Here is a 19,188-nt window from a genome sequence, read left to right on the forward strand (position 1 = left end):
AAAAATAAACAAATACACAGTTACAGGAGAAGCAGTAGCAACCCCGAACAAGGAAGGGAATTTATGGTGATTACCATGGATTACCTAAAAGATAAGGGAAGTAAGAGAACAGTGGTGAAGCCTGCTGAAATAGAGGCATAAGGAAGTTGCAAGCACAGTGGAAAATAAGTTACTAAGTAAAACCTGGTAAGAAACAGGGCAGAACTGCATGCATTTCCAGTAATATCATTATTATGAGTCCATAAACTACAGAGTCAATTCAGAAGAAAGTAAATCACAAGTATACAGTTTGCATTAGAAACCACTGGAAGACAGATCATAATAGTTAGTTGTATATAATCTTGTAGAAACAAAAAACAGTGAGAGGACGATTTGAAAATATACTACCTTAAGGGAATTTGTGAAGTTTGGGAAGGTCCTATCTTTAATAGGAGAAGAATGCAAATAAACAGATGCATTTAAAAGAGCAAAGAGGAGACAAACAAAAATGCTATTTCACACGAAGGGTACTGCATGCTTGAAGTTTTTTCTGAAGATGTAGTAGATTCAAAAGCATTAACAGCATTTAGGAATGCATATAATAAACATTAAAACATGGGTACCTATTAAAAGCTCAAGGACAGTAATTGCAATCTTCAGGTCAGCAAGAGTTTAAGTGCAAATAGGTGGGCTACATGCTATTTCCAAGACTGTAGAATCTCTGTATTCTTCCTGTTCAAAAATACTTTGATCACAGAATAAGCACCTATAAACAGCAGGGCAAAAATGTGTTAAATATTTAACAATGAAGTTTGGAACGCCTGTATTTCTCTCTCGGAATTACAATTAAGGGCAAGATTCCAAAAAAGTCTACACTTTGGACAGCACTTAATATTAAGCACTTTCACAACTACTGATTCCATAACCCTGCTCCAGGAATTCCTGCAGCCCTGTAGTTAAATAAGGATCCCCAAAGTAGTACTTAGAATTCTTAAACAGGAATTAGGTTTGCAACTACTAAATGACAATAGAAAGTTTTTAATTAACAATGTCACTCATTAAAGTCAATGGCAGCTTTGTTAAAGAAAGAACTTCAGCAGTATGTGGCAACCAGCACTGAGTCAGTGTGATACCTAAAGCTTGCAGTACCAATTCCCACATTACTGCAGGATAAGTAAAGCTGGTGAGGTCAGGGGAAGAGTGGTTGTACTGTTCTGTATTAGCCACCCCCTTCATGCACATGGGACAGCTCTATGTTTTTTGAAATCAGTCATGCAAGTCATACCACTTTGCGGAAAAATACAATTTAGCCAAAAAACTGAATTTTGAACCTCACGGTTAAACTTTTTTTTTTGCAGGAGAGTTTAGCCTCCTTGTATAATTTCAAGTATGGAGTTGTCTAAGCGTACTAACATCAAGATCACTGTACTTTGGAGTAGGGAAATATTTCAAGATACTACAACCTTGACATTAGTATGTTTCCTCCTTATTCACATATATTTTCATGTTACTCTGAGGATGGCAGTTAACAGTTCTCAGACTATCAACAAGTACCAACTTAATCCTCATCAAGAAAAGCAAAAGGAAAGCGAAGTGAATAGAACACAGTGATGCCTAATCTATTTTTAATGTCTCCACATGTTTTGTGGATTTAAAACCATGACAGGAATGGACCCCATTCTAAACTTAATGCATACCTAAAATTCATTAAATCAATGTTACTTGTATATATGACATTTGTCATGAGTGCTTTCTCATCATTTGTGATGTCCTCAGAACTACTTTTTTTATAGTTTATGTGGGGTTACCCATATTGGTAGCATATTTAGCATGCCTTAAAATTCTTTTTTTATTAGCCTAGTTGCTTTTTCTGCTAATTGAACTATCTGTGTCTCCTTGTTTCAAATAGCTGTAGTTACTTCTTGCATGCATTGATATTTTATAACTTTATAACTTTCAGTAAGTAAAACATTATAATCTCTACATGCACTGGTTTCAATATTTAATGCTTCTTTTGTTCATTTTTATTAAATAACATCTAGTTTTCTTGCTTTGAGTTTCTTAACTACTGTCCTTGGATACATCCATCCATTCATCCATCTATAACTCCCTTTTCCCAATTTTGCACATTGAGTCAGGGTGTCTCCTCAACAGTGACAATTACATCTTAGTTTTTAGTTATTCTTTGGAGTTCATGTTTTCAATGCCTTTCAGCTATTTAAGTTCAAAAGGTCATAGGTAAGTACTAGGCCAGATGCCCTTGAGGGCCATTTTATGTCTAGTCAGTTTCCCTTTTTGGGCTCAAATTTCCCTATCTCATTTGGTTAGAGATTTGCCTTACCCATTCCATGGTCAATAATTATATTTTACTCCTGATGAGAATAACTGGGATCATGGGATCTTAGCACAGATAATTTGAGGGAACCCATGCAAGGGATACAGCATTTAGGAGCTGCCTCTGTCCATTAGTCATACAGGGGACAGTCTCGGTGTACATTTTCTGTTTCCCAGCCATAGATCCAAGTTGAACTTGAATATGGATAGTGATGAACTTTGTTTTATGCGGCTGGGGAATCAGTTTCAGAGCAGCAGTATCCTCTGTGAGATATACTTTGTATGTTGCAGTGCAACACTTTTGCTACTTTACTATACCTTTCAGTATAGTGACTCTGAGCTGTAAGTAAATTGCAGCCTTCAACAAGATGTTGAACTACTTCTGGTTCTGTTCTGCACTGTCTCACTCACACATAACAAATATATAGTGTCTGATGTTCAGTGTTTGCCTCCTCCCGCAGGTACTGCTCTGCTCTGATCTTCACTTTTATTTTTTAGGGAAAATATTCTTTGTTAAGAAAAATTAATCTATTATTAATAGGGACTGTGTAAGTTGCAGATTGTCAGTGAAGGGAATTACATGGCTTTCTGCAAATAATGTTCTCAAGCACAAATAACCTGTGAAGAGAAGTCGGTTCCAACAGCATAGAATGTATCTACCCCTCCTGTCCATACTGTCAATATGATGGGAAACTGGTGGCAAGTACTGGCAACAGTCATAGAGAAGCAACTAACGTCAATCATTATACCACAAAGTGACATAATAGAAATGATGTGTTAATTTACAAGAATGCCATCTTGCTTCCCTGGTCAGGTTTTGTTTGTTGTCTTTTTTAAAATTTCTTTATAGATTAAATCTCACATTAAAAAAATAATTACACTAATGAAATATTTAACCACTAATTCAAAGACAGAAATGTATTTTTTTTATGTTAAAATTATAGCTTTAATTATTTGTAGGACATCTGGGAAGGTGACTTAAGGGTCACTAAGGTTTTCCAATTGCTCCCCACAAGGCAAGCTTAAATATAAAGGTTTAGTCCTAATAACTGTGAAATCACTCTGCATCTAAATGACAAGGTCAGGCTAATCAGACAGTAATGGCAAGGAAGAAACTAATACTGGATGCCAGTGTGGACCTGATGTGAGACCACATTGGGACTGGTAGTACTACGCACAGGAGAAGGAGGATTCTCAGACTCTCCCATAGATGTACTGGATGCCAGTGTGGACCTGATGTGAGACCACACTGGGACTGGTAGTACTACGCACAGGAGAAGGAGGATTCTCAGACTCTCCCATAGATGTACTGAATGCCGGTGTGGAGCTGATGTGAGACCACACTGGGACTGGTAGTACTACGTACAGGAGAAGGAGGATTCTCAGACTCTCCCATAGATGTACTGGATGCCGGTGTGCAGCTGATGTGAGACCACACTGGGACTGGTAGTACTACCTACAGGAGAATGAGGATTCTCAGACTCTCCCATAGATGTACTGGATGCCAGTGTGGACCTGATGTGAGACCACACTGGGGCTGGTAGTACTACGTACAGGAGAAGGAGGATTCTCAGACTCTCCCATAGATGTACTGGATGCCAGTGTGGAGCTGATGTGAGACTACACTGGGACTGGTAGTACTACGTACAGGAGAAGCAGGATTCTCAGACTCTCCCATAGATGTACTGGATGCCGGTGTGGACCTGATGTGAGACCACACTGGGACTGGTAGTACTACGTACAGGAGAAGGAGGATTCTCGGACTCTCCCATAGATGTACTGAATGCCGGTGTGGAGCTGATGTGATACCACACTGGGACTGGTAGTACTACGTACAGGAGAAGCAGGATTCTCAGACTCTCCCATAGATGTACTGGATGCCGGTGTGGAGCTGATGTGAGACCACACTGGGACTGGTAGTACTACTTACAGGAGAAGGAGGATTCTCAGACTCTCCCATAGATGTACTGGATGCCAGTGTGGAGCTGATGTGAGACCACACTGGGACTGGTAGTACTACTTACAGGAGAAGGAGGATTCTCAGACTCTCCCATAGATGTACTGGATGCCAGTGTGGAGCTGATGTGAGACCACACTGGGACTGGTAGTACTACTTACAGGAGAAGGAGGATTCTCAGACTCTCCCATAGATGTACTGGATGCCGGTGTGGAGCTGATGTGAGATCACACTGGGACTGGTAGTACTACATACAGGAGAAGGAGGATTCTCAGACTCTCCCATAGATGTACTGGATGCCGGTGTGGAGCTGATGTGAGACCACACTGGGACTGGTAGTACTACGTACAGGAGAGGGAGGATTCTCAGACTCTCCCATAGATGTACTGGATGCCGGTGTGGAGCTGATGTGAGACCACACTGAGACTGGTAGTACTACCTACAGGAGAATGAGGATTCTCAGACTCTCCCATAGATGCACTGAATGCCAGTGTGGGAATGCCAGTGTGGAGCTGATGTGAGACCACACTGGGACTGGTAGTACTACGTACAGGAGAAGGAGGATTCTCAGACACTCCCATAGATGTACTGGATGCCGGTGTGGAGCTGATGTGAGACCACACTGGGACTGGTAGTACTACGTACAGGAGAAGGAGAATTCTCAGACTCTCCCATAGATGTACTGAATGCTGGTGTGGACCTGATGTGAGACCACACTGGGACTGGTAGTCCTACGTACAGGAGAAGGAGGATTCTCAGACTCTCCCATAGATGTACTGAATGCCGGTGTGGAGCTGATGTGAGACCACACTGGGACTGGTAGTACTATGTACAGGAGAAGGAGGATTCTCAGACTCTCCCATAGATGTACTGGATGCCAGTGTGGACCTGATGTGAGACCACACTGGGACTGGTAGTACTACATACAGGAGAAGGAGGATTCTCAGACTCTCCCATAGATGTACTGAATGCCGGTGTGGAGCTGATGTGATACCACACTGGGACTGGTAGTACTACGTACAGGAGAAGCAGGATTCTCAGACTCTCCCATAGATATACTGGATGCCAGTGTGGAGCTGATGTGAGACCACACTGGGACTGGTAGTACTACGTACAGGAGAAGGAGGATTCTCAGACTCTCCCATAGATGTACTGGATGCCGGTGTGGAGCTGATGTGAGACGACACTGGGACTGGTAGTACTACGTACAGGAGAAGGAGGATTCTCAGACTCTCCCATAGATGTACTGGATGCCGGTGTGGAGCTGATGTGAGACCACACTGGGACTGGTAGTACTACGTACAGGAGAAGGAGGATTCTCAGACTCTCCCATAGATGTACTGGATGCCAGTGTGGACCTGATGTGAGACCACACTGGGACTGGTAGTACTACGTACATGAGAAGGAGGATTCTCAGACTCTCCCATAGATGTACTGGATGCCAGTGTGGACCTGATGTGAGACCACACTGGGACTGGTAGTACTACGTACAGGAGAAGGAGGATTCTCAGACTCTCCCATAGATGCACTGGATGCCGGTGTGGAGCTGATGTGAGACCACACTGGGACTGGTAGTACTACGTACAGGAGAAGCAGGATTCTCAGATTCTCCCATAGATGTACTGGATGCTGGTGTGGAGCTGATGTGAGACCACACTGGGACTGGTAGTCCTACGTACAGGAGAAGGAGGATTCTCAGACTCTCCCTTAGATGTACTGGATGCCGGTGTGGAGCTGATGTGAGACCACACTGGGACTGGTAGTCCTACGTACAGGAGAAGGAGGATTCTCAGACTCTCCCTTAGATGTACTGGATGCCGGTGTGGAGCTGATGTGAGACCACACTGAGACTGGTAGTACTACGTACAGAAGAAGGAGGATTCTCAGACTCTCCCATAGATGTACTGGATGCCAGTGTGGACCTGATGTGAGACCACACTGGGACTGGTAGTACTACGTACAGGAGAAGGAGGATTCTCAGACTCTCCCATAGATGTACTGGATGCCGGTGTGGAGCTGATGTGAGATCACACTGGGACTGGTAGTACTACGTACAGGAGAAGCAGGATTCTCAGACTCTCCCATAGATGTACTGGATGCCGGTGTGGAGCTGATGTGAGACCACATTGGGACTGGTAGTACTACCTACAGGAAAAGCAGGATTCTCATACTCTCCCACAAATGTCAGCATCAACATAGCTTCCCTACAATGTATAATTCAAATTTATTACCAAATCTCTGTTGCAGGAAAAAGAGGTTGATGATAGAGTCTATACTGACCCCTCAACAGCAAAATAACTTATGTGAAGAACAGTTCACAGATTTGGAGGTGAAACTGTGATTACTAGATGAAATAATTTTTGACTAGGAAGACAAAGGCAGATGTAAAGAAAATTGTGAATCTTGTAGTCTAGACTGACTTTATGGAAATAGAAGTGAAAATTGAACAGGCCTATATGGTCTTGATTCCAGGTTCCATCATTTTAGATAGACTAGACATATTATAATGTTGATTAGAAATTATTTAAGGACCAGGTGGTGGTTGTTCTGTAGAAGTCAGGTAAGGCACTTCAGGTGGATGACTGTCAGGTCTTTGTGAAATGAGACTGTTCCACTGCAACCAGAAAATGTTGCATCCAGCTCTTTGTGGATATGAAACAGCTAAGAATGAGGAAGCTAAAGTTTAAACATGTTTATCCTTCATTTTCTATTTATTTTTCCTACTTGCTCTAAAACTTTTATGGAAGGCACAAAGACACTCAAGGCTATGAAAACCTTTGCTCTTGAGGCTGTCAACAAAGTGGTTGATCAGCATGCAGCTGAAATTTAATTAGTAGCATCAGAATCCTGAAGAAGTACCAGGTGAAAGATAGTTGTCCCTGACCATTTTGCCACATTCAATAAAAGACTTCATCAATGAGGGTGAGCAGTTCCATTGACTCCTTAGAGTTGCCAGATGCAGGAAAATTAAGCACTGAGGTTCAGAAATATTTCTTGGACCTTGAAGATTACCAAAGTCTCTGACTTGGGTTTGTTTTGATTATTAGTTTAGTCAACCTATGTTTTGGCTATTGTGCTGTTAGAAAAGGTATGCAGCATATTTGTGAATACATGCCTATAATATATACTGTGTATGTGCAATGCAGTACTGTAACTTTAAGAAACAATGTATCCCATAATGTTTAACCAGTTAGTATTGAGTTTGTGATGAGAGACAAATACGTATACATAATTCTTTGTGTGCTGTTATTTTGTATGGCATTAATGATGTTTCCTGTCATTATTTACAATGCCAAAGAAGATGGATGGGCAACCTAAAGTAGGCATCGTGACAAGGTGACAAAACAATAATGATGTTCATGCCATTATTGAGTTACTAGGACTGGTATTGAAGAACAATTTTGTCTTCTTTGCCGGTGAATATTTCCATCAGGTATCGGGAGTTTCTATGGGGGCTAATTGTGCTCCAACCTATGCGGACATCATTATGTACATATGGGAGAAGAAGTTCATTATGAACAGCCCATTTTCCAGTAATTGGAATTATTATTGTAGATTTCTTGATGACATATGTATTTTTTGGAATGGCCCTGTGGGTGATATTGAGAAATTTATCCAATATATACATACTACCACGACATTTCTAAAATTTACCCATCAAATAACACACAATAGTGTAAATTATCTGGATGTGACACTTACGAAGGAGGGGGAGGGGGTTAAATCTTGTATTTATAGAAAACCCACCTTCTCCAATGGGTATTTACATTATACAAGTTCTCATCCACGTTTCCAAAAAAGAGGAATCCTTAAGGGGCAGTATGTTCGTGTTTCCCGAATGACCTCTTCGGACAAGGACTTTAGGTTAGAATGTGAAGTGTTAAGATCTTTATTTTTGGAAAGGGGATACCCTATAGAAATGGTATTGTTCGTACAAGAAGAGGTTATTGCAGCCCGTGATACCAGGTTTAGCCCTATTTTGGGAAAAATGTATACGGGGAAAGAAGGTGGTTCCCCTATGTGTAATACAGGAATGTTCCCTGGCAATTTTACATTTATTACTGATTTTAGTGGCAATGCAACCCATATTAGAAATATTGTCGAGAAGGAGTGGCTTATGTTCCAGGAGTTAACTGATTTGAACACATTTAAAGATAGGCAGATAAAAACTATATTTAGAAGGGGACAAAACATGAAAAGATTATTGGAGCAACAGGAGTATCCCTTGCAGACCTCAAGAACAAAAACAGGTACATACAAATGTGGGTGTTGTTCATCCTGTAAGTATGTAGTACAGGACAGTCATTTGTATTTGGAGAGTCGAAATAGGGACATTAAGGCCACGGGTTACTACAACTGTATGTCCAGTGGATTAGTTTATTTGGCTATATGTCAAACTTGTCCGGCGTTTTACGTCGGAAAAACTGAACGACAATTTAAAAGGCGCATATACGAACACATGTATGACATAGCCAAACTTAAAATTACCAATGCACTGTATAAACACACTACTGTGTGTGATGGTGCTAAATTTTTGTTTTTTGTAATTGAAACGGTCCCAAGAGACATAAGGGGTGGACCCTGGGAGGCAAGGCTAGCACATAGGGAAACTTATTGGCAGATTCTATTGGAAGCTACAAAAACGCCTGGGCTAAATGAATCCATTTCTATAGTGCCCTATCTTAAGTTAAAAGCTCGACGTATTTAATTTAGGGCTTAGTAAAAAGTAAATTAATAGTGGAGCATTACTTTTTTTATCAATTTGATTATAGATGTTTAAAATATGTGTATATATGTATTTATATTTATTTTATTTTGTTTTATGTTTTGGTTAAAAGGTTTTTAAAATGCAAACAAGTTCTTATATCATTAAATGTAATTATATAATTGATTTATTGAGCTCATGAGGGGTGAGTATTTAAACTGTGAAATTTTGGATGTGTTTTATCTGATGAAGTCACTTTCCAAGACGAAAACGTGTGTGTTGCTTGTTGCTTAAGTTTGCACGTTAATAAACTTGTATCCAGTGTCTTATTGTGAGTTTGTGCTCTTGCCTTGGTGATACCGGTCTGGTGTGGCTGCTTTCTTTGGTGGTATTAGTTTATTTGCAGCAGTTCTTTTGGAGTTATCATCATGACAAGGTATCAGAACCAGGATATTTTTCAAGAAGAAATACAAAAAACACCATTCCTTGCCAGAAAACCACACAAATGGGTCAGGTGAATGCAATCAAGCAATCTATTTTACCAAAAAAAACAGTTGTTTTTGTCAAATATCAGCAGTTCAGCCCTAGAAAACCATTTTTTAACTAAAACAGACTAATTTCAACCTACCTGAACCACTGAACTTTGTAAAACCCTTTGCTTGACCATCTGGGGCAGAGGTTCACAGATTTATGAACTGCAGTAAAAATGGGGAAAATTTTTAAAAAAGCCAGGTAAACCAGCCAAAAATGAATGCAAGCAAGATGCAGTTCATTTTCTTTTTTTGAAGGCCAGAGTGTTACATGAGTCATTAATAAGTAAGTTCAGTGAATACTCTGTGCCAAGAACTAACGTTACTCATGAAGGGTTACACTTTTACAAATGTGCTCAAGTTAAAGGAGAGTACTTTAAAGCTTTTGTAAGGTGGTTGTATGAACCGGCTGAAAACTATGGCTTAACAAAATTAAAGATGAACAAGTTACAAACAGAATTGTAATTGGGCTGACACTGAATTTTTTCAAAAGCTACAGCCAGAAGTGAATTTAACTTTGGAAAAAGCAATACAGATTACTAGAGAGGCTGAACTGGTAAAGAGACAAAATGTTAATATAGGTTCAAAGGTTCAGAGGAGGTTACTAGGCTAATGACCCTAGGGCCCTTACAAGCTTAGCCAAGTTCAACCCTTGTTCCCTTTCAGGGTCTAGAGCTATATGGTCTATGTTACAAGCAAATCTAAATCAGCACCAACTACTCCTATCCAAAAGTGACACAGGTGAAACCCCTGGGGTGAATTTGCTGTTTTTCATCCAATCGTCCAAGTTACTCTTAAAAAGGGTTAAGGAGGGGCTCTGTTTAACCTGTATTGGAAGTTTATTCCAGAGGAGAGGTAACTTCTGGGAAACATATCTGTCTCTCCAGCAAGTCCTGTTGATGTCACATGCTAGGTTAAGGTCCCTAGAGTGAGTAAATTGTGTACCATTTGACTTATGAATGTGCAGCATTTCCATTAAGTTAGGATCAGAGGTTGCTCTATATGCAAGGAACAGGTTGCCTCTGAGTAGTCTATGAATACAGCAAATGAATTGTGCAAGGTAAAGTGCAAAGTAAATGTAAATTCAATACAAAGCATATACATAAGCAGCAGAGTGAATGTAAGTTTTGTAAATGCATGTAATGTAACAGTTTCTATGCTGAGTAGCAACAGTGCATTGCATGTGGCAGAATGTACAAGAAATGCAAAATGATGGAATATTTTCCTGTTACTTGTAAAACCTAGCAAATTAAAGAAATAGCTACTGAGAATAAAACTGAGAAAAGGGTGTTTAAAAAGCATTTTTCCAGGATTCAGTGATTGCTATGCCAAACAGTAAATAAACTAGCAAGTAAAACTCCCTGTTAATGGAACAACAGCAGGCTTTATGACTGATACAAAGGCTGCTATTACTGTGATAAAACATACTATCTACAAAAGCAAGAATCCCTAAGTGCCTGGAGTTCAAGAAGTCGAAATGGAAATATACAGACCTCCATGCACACTCAAGTGCACTTGTAGATTTCTAGTCATATTTAAGCAGAAGGGCCATAAGTATGAGCTCTGGGATTATGTGCTTGATGGTCTGTACATAAATAATCTGTTCAGTGTGATTAGCTTTCTAGGTAGGTGGCATGAAGGATGTGTGATGTAATGCTAATGTTAAATCACAAAAATTAATAGGTAACTCTAGAGTCGGTAAAATACCTGACAAAAGATACACAAACACTCTTTTGGCATTTTAACAATGAGCCACACATGGATCATTCTGTCCCACACCATCCAGTAACAACATGAATGGCAGACATACATGAAAATAATCCTGAAGCAGAGATATTTAAAAGTTCTTTAATACACTCATTCAATAATCAGACTGGAAATGGACTATTTACAATTGAAAGCTCGCAACCCATTCTAGGGAGAAATATGAAAGTGCCAAACTATGGCACAAACTTTTCAACTATTTAAAAAACAAAATGGTCCTCAGGCACAGATTACAGTTTAAGTGCTTTCAATCTTTATTCCTCAGAGCTTCATCAGAAACCCTTAACAAAAATGCAACTGCCTTTTATAACAATCCCTAAATTAATTAATTAACTGACCAATGGCATTCAATTATCATTCAGCACTTGAATAAAATACAAAATATGTAGTCTATTCATTTGTTCATTCATTAATAACTATATAACCTAAACATCATTCAAAAAGGTTCTATATAAAAAACACACCATTTGTATTTATTATTTAAATATTCTTAAATTAAAAAAAAACACTTTATAGAAATGTTAATCATTTATTCCTGGCAAAATATCTGCCTTAAAAAATCTGTCATTTGAGTTCCAAGTACTCTAACTATGCATTTGAAGTGTCTACAAATCTTTCCCTATTAACTTTTTCCACTACCATGAATTGGAACTTTTTAAATTCTGAACATGTCAGAGTGTCTAGCCAATGCATCACTATTATCCTTCTTCTTTATTGCAAAAATGTGTTCCCTAATTCTATCTGCTAATTGGCATGTGGTTTAGAGTACATAAAAATGTTTGCATGTAGAACATATTGCAACATAAACCAATCTTTTAGTCTGATATGTAAATCTTTCTTTAGCAATATAAAGGTAGTTGTTATGTTCAAAGTGAAAACTACTCATTGTTAAAATATATCTACATTGTGAACACACATTACATGGAAAAGTTCCTACTTTCTTTTTCAAATCTAACTGTACCCTTGTGTTAAAATAACTTTCTAGAAATTGTTTCAAATTTTTAGTTCTTTTATAAATAAACTTTGGTTTGTCCCCTACAATCCTAGCAAGCTCTTGATTCCCTAGTAAAATTTTCCAATTGTTACTAAAGATTTGTCGTATTGTTGTTCCTTCTACACTTAAAGGTATAGGAAAAGAGCAAGTGAACTCTTTGTTCTTTCTTATCTTTTTAACACAAAACCCCGCATTTTAAATCGGGGGAAATTGTTCATATCTTTGTTCTCTTAAATTGTTAGAAATTAAACATAATTTTTACAATTATAATTTTTAAAAGGATATCCTCTTTCTTGAAATAACTTTATAACTATTCCCAAGTTGCTAGAAAAAGAGATATGTGATGCAGTAATTATGGTCAAGATTTATAAACAACAAGTATTAATAAGAATTCATCTGCTTCTTATGAGAAACATCTGCAGTCAATCAAATTACACAATTTCAGTCAACTGTGATGCTGCTACAGAAACACAGTGGAAAACAAACAGAATAAATTAAAGAATAAGAAGATTAGATGTCTACACTTAGTTCTGAATAAGACCAGTTAAAACAATATTCAAAACAAGTTGAAAGAGGAAATTTACAGTTTAAAGACCAGCTTTTAGACTTCAAAATTAGAGCTGGAAGAAAAAAAAATCTTTGTGTTTTTTTAATAACTGAGCTGTGGGATCACTACAGAGGTGTGGAGAAATCAGCACAAATATTGTTTAAAATCTTACTGGAATTAAATCAAGAGCCAACATCAAAATTTATTGAATACACTGAATTGCCATGTGAAATCAGGGGTTTAATGATGCAAACAAACCTCAGCTGTACGTCTAAAATTTTGGGAAACTAAAGACAGAAAAGTTTTTATCTGCAGCATAAAGGAAAAAAATCTTTTCTGTCTGAAGATCATAAAATCTCAAAATTTGCAGATTTTCCATATGAAGACGTGAAACAAAGAAATTTGCTAGAATAAGAACTTTACTTTGGAGAAAAAACATAAAATCTTCCTTTTTATGTCCTGCAAAACTAAAGGTAATTCAGAAAAGCATTCTGATTGTATTTGAAACATAAACAGAAGCATAATATAAAATAACTATATTGGGCCTTCTATAAAGTTCCTGACCTGCTTTTTCCTGGCATGAATGCTAAGAGTCGAAGGACTCCTTCACAGACTTTTTGGAAATTTCCTTTTTAGACACATTTTCTTTCTTTTACACAGATGTGGTGATTTTGAACTCTTTTAGCTTGCTTGTTCTTTTAAATCACTTCAAGGTATGTAGCAATTATGTATTTTGTTCTATGGTATCTTTTAAAACTGGATGCATGGATACAAGTTGCGTACATAAATGTTCAAAACTACATCTAGGTTTTAAATTTAAACAATACTTAAAATGTGTTTTTGCTTCAGGATATACAGTACAATCAAGTTCAAAACAATTCAATTAAAACTAAATATACTTGGATTAAGGAATTAGTAATATAGGTTCTGAAAGGTTTGCAGTCAATTATTGTTAAACAGAAATGATTTATCTAGGAATGAAAAGAGAGTTACTTTAAGTTCTTTGTCTTCAGATGTAAACAAAATTACTGTTGGAAGTATTTATGCTCCTTTGAAACATATCTTGAGTTTTAGGTGATGTTTCTGAAGGATTTAAAGAGCTTGGGCATGTTTCTCTCTTGACTGGTGATGACTACCACCAAAGGGTCAGTCTTATAATAAAAATATGGACAGTTAATGGATAAAATTTTACAGAAAGAAAGTTTAATAGATGGATGGAGGCTTAATTACCCTAATTTAAAAAAGATTCATATGTATTCCCACTCAGCAATATTGGGTTCAAGAGCTTACATATCATACAATGAAGCTTCAAGAACCATATTTTGTGTTATGGCCAGAACATTTTTATTGTGTATAACCTTTTGGGATGTTCAAAATAAACTTTATCCAACCATTGAGAAAGATTTTGTCAGATTGATTTATATTACAGTTTTTAAGAGTATATACAGAGACAGAGATTAACAAAATATATTAGTTGAATAAATCTAGGGTCATGGTGAGCTTAAAAACACTAAATGGAATGCTTTTAATTCTACTATATACACCTATGTAACATTTTATGATATTAACTGTTTAAGAAAGGAACGATCAACCTTAAGGATTTAGAACATCAACTGCAATATTAAATCAACTTTTATCAATAAATAATGATACGTATCTACCGAGGTGGAAAGAAAAGCTTCAGAAATTAAGTAAAAATAGATTTACATCTGAATATGTCACATGCCAGTTTTCAAAATGCGTACTTAAAACAAGATAAAGTAGGTAGAGTTTTAGCATTGTAATGCAGAAATTATAAACCCAAAAATTTCATTTTGCAACTAGAGGCTTCAGATGGAATTATGGTTTCCAACCAAAAAGAACTAGAATATATAATAAACAGATAATTTTGGAAAATCTATAATCAAAAGTGGTCTAAAAATACTGGTAAACTGAGTGAAAGAATCTATAAAACATGTAAGTTACCTCCTGAAATTACTGGCCCATAAATTATACTACAGGGTATTAGACAGTCCATTACTAGTTTAAAAAATAAAGCCAGAGGACATGGTGGCTGTAAAGTTGAATTCTAGCAAGCATTTGTGGATGATTTAGTCCCTTATCTATATAAAATTGATAATCTAATAAATATTCCAAATTGAAGAAAACCTGCATCTATGACTATGACCTAAATGGTACTAATTAAAAAGGAAGAAAGGATGGTCTAAAACCTGAACATTATCGACTCATTTCATTATAAAATGCCAATTACAAAATAATAGCTAAAACAATAAATATTACATTAAATTAATTTATTGATTAAATACAATTCTTCAATGTATGCAGTCTGGGTTTTGTCCCAAAAGACATGGTTGAATGAAATAAAATTCTTTAATTCATAATTATACTAAAATATCTTAGAAGTAAAACATAATGATTTGGTTAAATTAGATATTTTATAGGCATTTGACATTTTGTACCAAAACTATATTTGGGAAGCATTAAAATATTATGAGATTTCAAATTCATTAATGTCCTATAAAATGTAAATACACAATTGGAAGCATGTACAAGGTTAAATAACATGTTTCCCAAATTTACATTGATAATTGGTGTAAGATAAAGTTGCCCACTGTGTGCAACCCTGTTTGTTCTAATTATTCCCCTTTTATCTCATTGCAAGACACAATCTGGCAATCTTCATTAAATCCTAAAGAATTCATGCTGTTAGCATATGCTAATGATATGATGCTCATGCCATCTGATTTTAATGTTCAAATTTAATGTGTGACACTTACAAAAGAAGCCCAATATGTTATTGGCTATACTATTAATTATAATAAACCCGAAAGATTAGTGCTACATGATACCCAAAGGGATTTACATTTAAATATTTTAATTGTATCAAAAATAAAATTTCTTGGACTTTATATTTCAAAGACATAAATTCAACTAGCTAATAAAGCATGTAACAATACTGGGTGGAAATTGATACCTATTAAAAAAATTCCAATTTTTTTTTTTTTTTTATTATTACTAGGAAGGATCAACACTGTTAAAATGCTTGCATAACCTTTGTTTTTATTCACTTTATAAAATGTTTTTATACCACTGATGAAATAATGGATCTTCCAAATAAAGAGAACAGTTACTAATTTGTTATGGAGAGGAGATTCTCCTAGAATCCCCTGGTCAGGTGTAACATCAAGAAGGCTTAGCAATGCCTGATATTTATAAATACATAGTGGCCAATGCATCTACTAATGTAGTAAGCATATAATATTCAGATAAAGAGGCATATAAATTAATTAGAAGTAAACTTGTTAAAATAAAATGTCATATTCCAAGATTATTAAGACTAGCATCTACATATTTTTCCATGATAGGATTCTTCAGAAAGTTTAAGCTTATTAAAGTTTTTTTTTTAATACCTTGGGGGAACATCAGATTTTTCTCTATTTCCCTATCACAAAATTGTTAGTACCAGATCTATCCAACTTTCATGGAATGAATATGAAACAAATAATGCACAAATTCTTCAGTCTCAAATATGTATAAGGAAATGTCAGATATTTGAATCTATTCCATTTCATGTAAAATGTATGATACTGTTTATAAAAAAAGAAGTAAATAATGTTAGTTTATAAAGCTCAATGGGAAATAAACTCAAATACTATTCCACAAAGAAAAACAAAGTATGATTTTTTTTTTCAACATCATGGAAGGATGAGATTTAGATGAAAATTTTAAAGGATACCTATATCCATCATAAATCAGAAATAGGGATATTCAATACAAAATAATCCATGGCATTCATGTTCACCATACAGACCTTTTGATGCATGATAATACACTTTTTGATGCATGATAATACATCTTCTGCTTTTTTGATGCATGATAATACATCTTCTGCTTGCTGTCCTTGTCAGTAAGAACCTGCTGATCTATACCACTGTTGGTGGTCTTATACTCAAATAAGTAAATATTAAGAAAAGACTGATGAACCGATTCAAGTTTTGTCAAAAGAAGAAATTCATATTTCAGATGAATTATTTATCTTAGATATAGTAGATATTTTTTCACCAATAGTTAGATTAAAAATATTATTGGTATCAGTGGTAACAAAATGATTGATGATAAAATCTTGGAGCACTTCACCAATACTAGATTTTGTGGATTTTGAATAGTGGAATCTCTATAATGAATATATATTGTCAATGAAAGCTCTGAGATTTAGATTTGTGGTATAGATGCAGCAAGGATCATATTTTTTTGTGAATACTGTATTGTTTTTCTTGATTTCTCTATTTCTCATATTATCCTTCTGTCCTTTCTTTACTGATTTCAGATTTCATTTGCAAAGTTGAAAAGGGCATTTCCTTTTTTGATTAATTTATAATTTCTGATTTTATTCTACACTATTAGATGTACTCCATATCTAAAATTGAAAAAAAGGAAAGAAAAGAATCTGTTTAGCACAGCTATCATGTGTGAGTTGGGGGTGACTGCCAGAATAAACAAAGCCAATGTAGATGTGTCTACTGAAGTTAGTATGCTTGAAGATGCTAGAACTAAATGGGTTGATTCCTAATTGTTCTCCACATTAGATGTGATTTAAACCTACAGTTAAACAACAAAGTGCTGCATATCACATAAAACAAAGACAGTGTAATGTGTGTTCCCAAACTGGATATACTGTTAGACATTGTCATAAAGTTTGGAAGAAGAATAACCCTTTGCCAGTGAGTCTGTCAGGCATCAGAGGAGGGATGTAGCTTGCCACTGTTGTTATCCCCACAGGTCCGAGCTGGAGATGTCATGTAGTATGTGCCCCGTAAACAACTATTGTGTGGTGTACAGAACTGCAGCCTTGGGGAACTCTAGGAGGAGGAGGAGGAGCCACAGCTGCCCGGAATGGATGAGGCCACACCCCTTCTTATAAAAACTGAGACCCAGAGACATATAAAGGGAAGATGTTTGCCTCTTGAATGAGAGAGAGCTTTAGACCTTGATTAGAAACTCTAGCTGACTTCACTGAGACATAGAAAGGCAGACAGACATTTGCCTCTTGTGAAGAGGGAATAAAGTATTTCTGTAAGGTCTCAAAGTAACTTTTATGTACAGAACCCGTGGAACTGGATTCTTGGAAAAGAATCTAGGGAAAAACTTGTCGTAATGAACTGGAAGGTATTTACCTGACTTTAGTTCTGCATTATTTACTTGAACTGAATTGTGAGTTACTTACCTGAGCAGAATTCTTAATTCGTTGTCAGAAGTGAACTGTATGTTATTGGCCTGAACTGAGCTGTAAGGTATTCAACCAGCTATGATATGTGAGAAATTTGCTGTCAAATAATAAGCTTTACATTTTGTCACTGTGAATAAACTGGACTAAACTTGAGTCCAGCTCCTCTGGTGTGTAGACTTGCTACAGGTCATATATCTAGTTGGGAAAGGATGGACCAAGAGGCTATTTCAGCCATAAACTAGGCCAGCTGCACTAAATGCTTGTGTCACATTTCATGACTCAAATCAGATACAGGGACATATGTTTCAATATCCCAAAAGCCATTTGACATAATGCATAACAGAATGATGCGAGTACAAATATGAAGGCACAGCAGTAAATATGACTTGCTGATATATGTGGAAACAGACCTGATTATCCAAAAATTCAATTAAAATTATATAAGGCTAATTAATAGTAGTAGGCTTATATCTCATTTGATGGCCCTTCATGCCCTTAACTTATGTTTAAAAGTGTTTACATACACACACACACACACACACACACACACACACACACACACACACACACACACACACACACACACACATATGTGTGTGTGTGTGTGTGTGTGTGTGTGTGTGTGTGTGTGTCTGTGTGTGTGTATACACATGCACACCTATTAATCAAATATAAAGCATATCTGCTAGCTGTAGATTATTTGGCTCTTTAATGAAACTCTGATGTAACTGACCTTGAGGGACAGAACACTGGTCAAGGTCTGTCTGAATTATTCCACTGTCATCCATGGTCAGGATTACTAAAAAATAATATTTTTCTGCAAGAGGAGTAATCCTACCCACACCTCACTATATCCCCTACTATGTATATATACCGACTCTGAGATTGCTCTGTCTCAGGGAAAAAAATATCCAGGACAGTGTAACCTCATTGTTTCCTGTGAAAACTCTAGAACTGCACGTTGGTGATCAATGTTTACATTGTTGCACATTAGTGTAGCAGTTTTAAGCCTGGTAACCACAATATTTGCACATATTGCTATAGCTTGAAAGTACAGGACATTGTCACAGAGGTTTTATCACACATCTTCTAATGACAATAACTAGGACATCCTGGCAGATAAAATGCTGGTGTTCTGCAAGATATCCTTG

General features: G+C 36.6%; 1 protein-coding gene across 4 annotated transcripts in view; it reads right to left on the minus strand.

Annotated features, from left to right (window-relative positions):
* RELN (reelin) overlaps window positions 1–19,188 on the minus strand; it is a 3,085,913-nt gene that overhangs the window by 1,208,492 nt on the left and 1,858,233 nt on the right. The window lies entirely within an intron of this gene.

The sequence above is a fragment of the Protopterus annectens genome, chromosome 11.part0 (assembly GCF_019279795.1).
Source record: "Protopterus annectens isolate FY-2018-M chromosome 11.part0, PAN1.0, whole genome shotgun sequence".
In the NCBI taxonomy this organism is placed as follows: Eukaryota; Metazoa; Chordata; order Ceratodontiformes; family Protopteridae; genus Protopterus; species Protopterus annectens.